This window comes from Mesitornis unicolor, unplaced genomic scaffold (assembly GCF_000695765.1).
Source record: "Mesitornis unicolor isolate BGI_N332 unplaced genomic scaffold, ASM69576v1 scaffold15340, whole genome shotgun sequence".
NCBI lineage: Eukaryota > Metazoa > Chordata > Aves > Mesitornithiformes > Mesitornithidae > Mesitornis > Mesitornis unicolor.
This window is the reverse complement of record NW_010157798.1, coordinates 54,989-60,400: the sequence shown is the minus strand read 5'-3', so window position 1 is coordinate 60,400 and position 5,412 is coordinate 54,989. Positions and strand designations below refer to the sequence as shown.

General features: G+C 40.0%; 1 protein-coding gene across 1 annotated transcript in view; it reads right to left on the bottom strand.

Moving 5' to 3' along the window:
* LOC104538287 (olfactomedin-4-like) overlaps window positions 1-5,412 on the bottom strand; it is a 22,653-nt gene that overhangs the window by 10,624 nt on the left and 6,617 nt on the right.

Genomic DNA, 5,412 nt, shown 5'->3' with positions numbered 1-5,412 from the left:
GATAACTGAAGGCAGAATTTTACTCACAGCCTTCAATTTTTTTTAATTCTTTGCCAATATTGTCTCTGTGAGCTAATTTTATCCTCAGTATGCCAAGAACTTACATAGGCAAAAATTTTATTAGGAAATCTGCAGTGTATTATCTCACAAAAGCAACCCAAGGAGGCTGAAAAATGCAATAAAGGATTCCCAAGCTTTTCAACTTCATTTCCTATTAACTCTGAATCCAAATAGGATTTCACCCTGTGTACATTTGAATTGTGTCAAAAGTTGGCAGAACTGGTTTGGGGTTTTTCTTTGGGCAGGAGGGGAATATTTTAGCACAGTGTTAAAAAATAAAATCTGGATTAAATGAAAGTGTAAGATTTATTGCAGACTTTAGCTAAAGTAATTTACATAGCAGCCTTTCAGCCTTTGAACCATTAAACAGTTGTCCAGATAAATATATTTTCACACATGTATCTGCTGAGGTAAAGGTCACAGCACAAGCATTGTGATGCGGAATGTTAATATTATATGGATTTGGAACATTTCTTAGAGAATGTTAGTTTCTTGAAATTTAACACTTTGGGAAAGATACATAATTTCTCTCCTATATGCTTCATAAAATTCATGTCTGTTTTCCCTTAAATCAATATAATTATATCACAAAAGGGTAAGAAGTAAGAATAAATATAAATAGATTATATTTATCAGTATCTTCATATTTATATTCTCAGATGGTGTTTGTAGCATAAGTCCTTCTCTCTACAGTACTGTGATTTCCATAATTATTAATTTTTGACTGAAAGATTTTTAGCCCACATCATCTCAACTGTTCTTACCTTATCTTAACATAAAATGAAAGTCAGTATTTTTCTCCATTGGCTCTGGAACGGCCTCTAAAATCCTGTCATGGCATGAAGACCATAGACTCCTTGTTCTTCTTTTTTGGCAATAGTCCCTGGGATGGGTACCCCTACAAACACACTTATCAAATAGTTCCTTCCAATTTTCATAGAATCATAGAATACCGGGTTAGAAGGGACCACAAGGATCATCTAGTTTGATTGAATCCTTTGTGTACCAAAGAGGAGGTATGGCATGGAAATTCATGAAAGGCAGAAAGGAACCTTTCAGATAATAAGATATTCAGTGATGTGGTTTAAGAAGGAGGACCTTAAATGAGAAGACCCTCTTTTCAAAAGTATATTTTTCGGTAGTGGCACAGCTACACTACAAATCTGAAAGAATCCACTTCCACACCTCTGTGTGCACATACATAACATACACCAAAAGCAGGCTGCTCAATCCCACACATTTAAATCAGAGTTTGACACAGATCTGCTGTTCTAAATGTGTGCAGCCAGACTTTGAGCTGCTCTGATATAAACTGGCATGTCCCCATAAGCTGCAGCAGAAGAACCTTAACTCATAACACTGGATGCTCTAGATCCCCTGGGTCAAGACAGGGTAACTTCAAGGTAAGCTATTACAACTAAGAATCAAAAAAAAGTAGACCTAGATCCTTGTAATTCATTGGCAACAGAGGCAGCTGGGATCCCTAGTCCTAGCTGTCACCATCATCTGTTCAGGAGGGAATATTAGGAACTACTATTAGTAGTTCTACTACTAGTAGAACTGACAATGTCTTGGAAAAGTCAGATGTAGTTGGACATCATACTTTCACTGATCATCAAAATTAGTTTGAAGTTGGAAGATATCCTCAGAAAAATCTTCTGAAAAAAATCTTCAAAAACCTTACACAGTGTTTAAACTGTGTGTCTTAGCATATGCACAACAAAAAAAGGGAGAATATATGATTACAGCTTGAGAAATATAAAGCAAGCCCATGTCTGAACAAAAATTGCTTCTGTGTGAAGCTATGCATGTCATAAAGGTATTTGGAAATCTATCTAGGTATTAATAACCTTTCTCAGAGTAATAATAATAGTAATAGTAATAAAAATAATAATAATGATGATGGAATACAGACCAAATCTACAAACTACTGAAAAAAAAAGACTGTTGAAATTAGCAATGGCTACTCATTAGTCAGAAACCTGTGAATCTGGAGTTTTCTCCGGGGTTCTGAGAGCCTGGACAAAATGTTGAGGGCTGGAGCAAGGCATACATAATTATTTCAGCCCTGATTGCAGAGTGCTGCAGGACACAGACCTGAAGTTCTCCTCCCACATCAGAGGGCTTTCACTCAGTCAACCATCCAGGTCATTTAAGGACATGTCAACACCATCCAGGGGAGTATAGCTGAGAGATACAAGTTGAGCCTGAACTAGCCCCAGCACTCTGCAGTGCTCTACAGAGCCACACCAGCATTACAATGAACTTAAGCTAATGGCTCCCCTGGAGAATTATTGGACAAGTAAAATTTTCTCAGCAGTTCTGCTCTAACAGGTCTATACTGGTTTTGCAGACAAATCCACCATACATGTCAAGCATTGCGGTGCCCTGTGTGCACATTCTTGCCTGCTCAGATCTGGCTCAGGAGTTTCTGTAGTTTAGAAATATCAGTTGAAAAAGGAACATGATGCTGGTCTGTTGCTTGGCAGATAGATTTAAACAGCTTGTAATCCCTGCTTTTCTACTGCATCTACCTGCTAGGGATTGGCTGTTGTCTCTTGACAGGCTGGCACAGAAATTTGGTATATATCCCATATTTAAGGATACAGACCAATAACTAGTACTGATTGCTGCCACGTTTGTTGTAAAAGCCTAAAGTAGTGTATGATGAGTGCTTAGGGCCTGTATTAATCCCTTATAGGAAGAGAGTGGAGCCATGTGAGGCATATGTAGGAAAAAATTCCTCAGTTTCAATCCTTTCCAAGCATCATCACCCTCATGGAATGAAAAGGGCAGGAAAAAACTGCAATGCTCATTTACTGTGTCATTTACTTGCAATTGGTATTTATCAAAACGGGTTTTGTAGCATGCAAACAGACATTTCTTGGGCACACATTTGGAGAGTACAGAACGGGGAACAAAGGTGCAAGATGAAGATGTAAAAGAAAAGAAAAGTGGGAGGGCTGAGGAAAGATAAGAAAGAAGTGGCAAAACCAGCAACTCTACAAAGTCACTCAGCCCAGGACACTGGCTTCAGGCAGGCTTGACCTCTACAGCCCCATGGGAAGCTTGGTTGGCAAGCAGTCTGCACAATGACACCGGGAATTCCACTGCAGGTTAACCCATGCTGAAAACAGCTGCTCCTGGCAGAGACCAGGCTTTTTTTCTCCTGTTTTTGTTACATGAGGATTTTGTGGCCATCTCCAGCTAAGTTCTGAGAGGCGCTTGCTCTCCTTGGAATCACGTGCTGATCCATCCCCATTATGGAGTTGTCCTCTCTCCTTTCCTATAGAGAGGAGCAGCCCGTTCCCACTCTGCTTTGAAAGGTTAATTTTCTTCTGTAATCATAATTATGCTGGCAAAGGTTGATGTGACAGAGGAAAAATTAGTCTGGTATTTTCAGCCTACGTTTTGTACTCATTTGGCACATGAGAGCATCTCTTTATCTGCGAGCTTCCTTGCCTGCTGATTCTATAAAAGGACCCCCTTGCTTTTTGAATTAGCCTACAATCAGGCAAAAGGTTAACGATTCAATCAGGTTGTTTATCTGGGACTTCTAGCACATGGAAAGCATCCTTAAGAGGGTCCAATCCTGCAGCTCTTACCCAGGAAAAGCTCCCATGAGCTTCAAAGGTTGTTTTAGGAGAGTGGATAAAGCATGGGTTTTCAGAGTCAAAAAAGCAAACACTCCATAGAAATTCCTACCCCTGTGATAAGACTCAGTTACGCTTGAGCATAATTCCCCGGGTTTGTGCTCAGAATAATTTCCAATATTGACCAATAATGAGAAATGGGCTTTCTGAGGGTATTACTACAACTAAATTTCTGTACAGGGTTGTATAAGGAGGGCTTTTTTACACAACCAGAAATAGGAAGAATTTTTAGGCATGGAGATTCATGCATCACAAGATCTGAGATTACTTAAGTTCAGATATCAGCAAGGCAATGCTTGACAGCTTTCTTCTTTCTACAGAAAAACAACATAATAACTGAAAAATCTTACACACACACAGTTACGCCAAAATGCAATCTGCTCATTTTAATTTCTGACCCAAAGTGTCTCTTTGCCTGGATCACACCAAAATTTATGTCACACTTCATCTAGCTGGATGCATTGTGACACTGCTTGGCTGATTGGTCTCGACAGAATGAAATTCAGTGAAGCCTGAGATAGGTCAAGAATTTTCACTGTCTGCAGTGAGAATTGAAAGCCAAGGTCGGTGTCTACACTACATTATACTGCTGGGCACCTAAGGATGACAACACAGGTGCCATCCTAATTTTAGGTATTTACAGTAACCTATGTCTTTATATGAGCAAGATGCCTGAATTCAAGGGAGATCTGAGGTTGTTCACACAGAGACGTCAAGCACCACTTGAGATGCTCTGCAGATCTGCATGAGACTAGCAGCTATGTCACACAACCTAAACGAAAAATGCACCATTCTGAGGAAAGTACTGATAAGAGACTGGTTACACAAGGGCAAGTGATGGGGAAAGGTGCTACACAGACACCTTGAAGAACCACGCCAACTTTCTGGCTGGGAATCATGCCCCTCATCCTGTCCCAGTGCAACTAGGTTAAAATGCTGGCACTGACCACAGTGGGATCAGTTCAGGGACCTGAAATCTCAAATCTCAATGATTTCCATGGATCATTAACTCTGAGCTACACCTGCATCCTGCAAGGGATCAGGTAAGTCCTGTGCTTGGAGGCAGTGGGGCTTCTGTCAGCTTGCCCTTCATATCCCTGCTGACAGCTGAATGTGTTTCATTGCTAGCTGCAGTTGCTTCAAAACAAATGATTTGTACCGAAAGATCTTACCACAGAATCCTCTGCCTGTTGTTGTGTTTTTTATGCACAACTTCTTATCTGTTCTTGATTATACCAGAGGAGGGTTATGAATATTTATGGTTAGAATTTATAATTTAATGCTGTGCCTTTTCTGCTGATTAATTCAAGGACACTTCATTTCTTAAGATGTGTGATTCTTGAAGAAAACACTTTCTGCTGGACACCTAATCTGAATCCTGAATATTTACCCACTATCAAAAGTCAAAGACAGATTTCTGTCTTCACAGGCAGCTTCACCCAGCTCACTGCAGCATGTGTGGGTTTGCTCGAGTTCCTCAAAAAATGGATCTGAATTCACGCAACAAGCAGCCAAAGTAGTGTAAGGTGTGTTTGACTTCAACAACAATGCATAATTCAGCAGGCTCACTGCCACAGCTTCAGATGTTGACAAGGAAGAGATTTGATTTTTTCTATTTTTTTTTTTTAATCTCTGAGAGCAGAGGAAGTGAAGGCACAAATATTCACCTACTTCTTCACTCTGGGCTGCGGTGACCTTT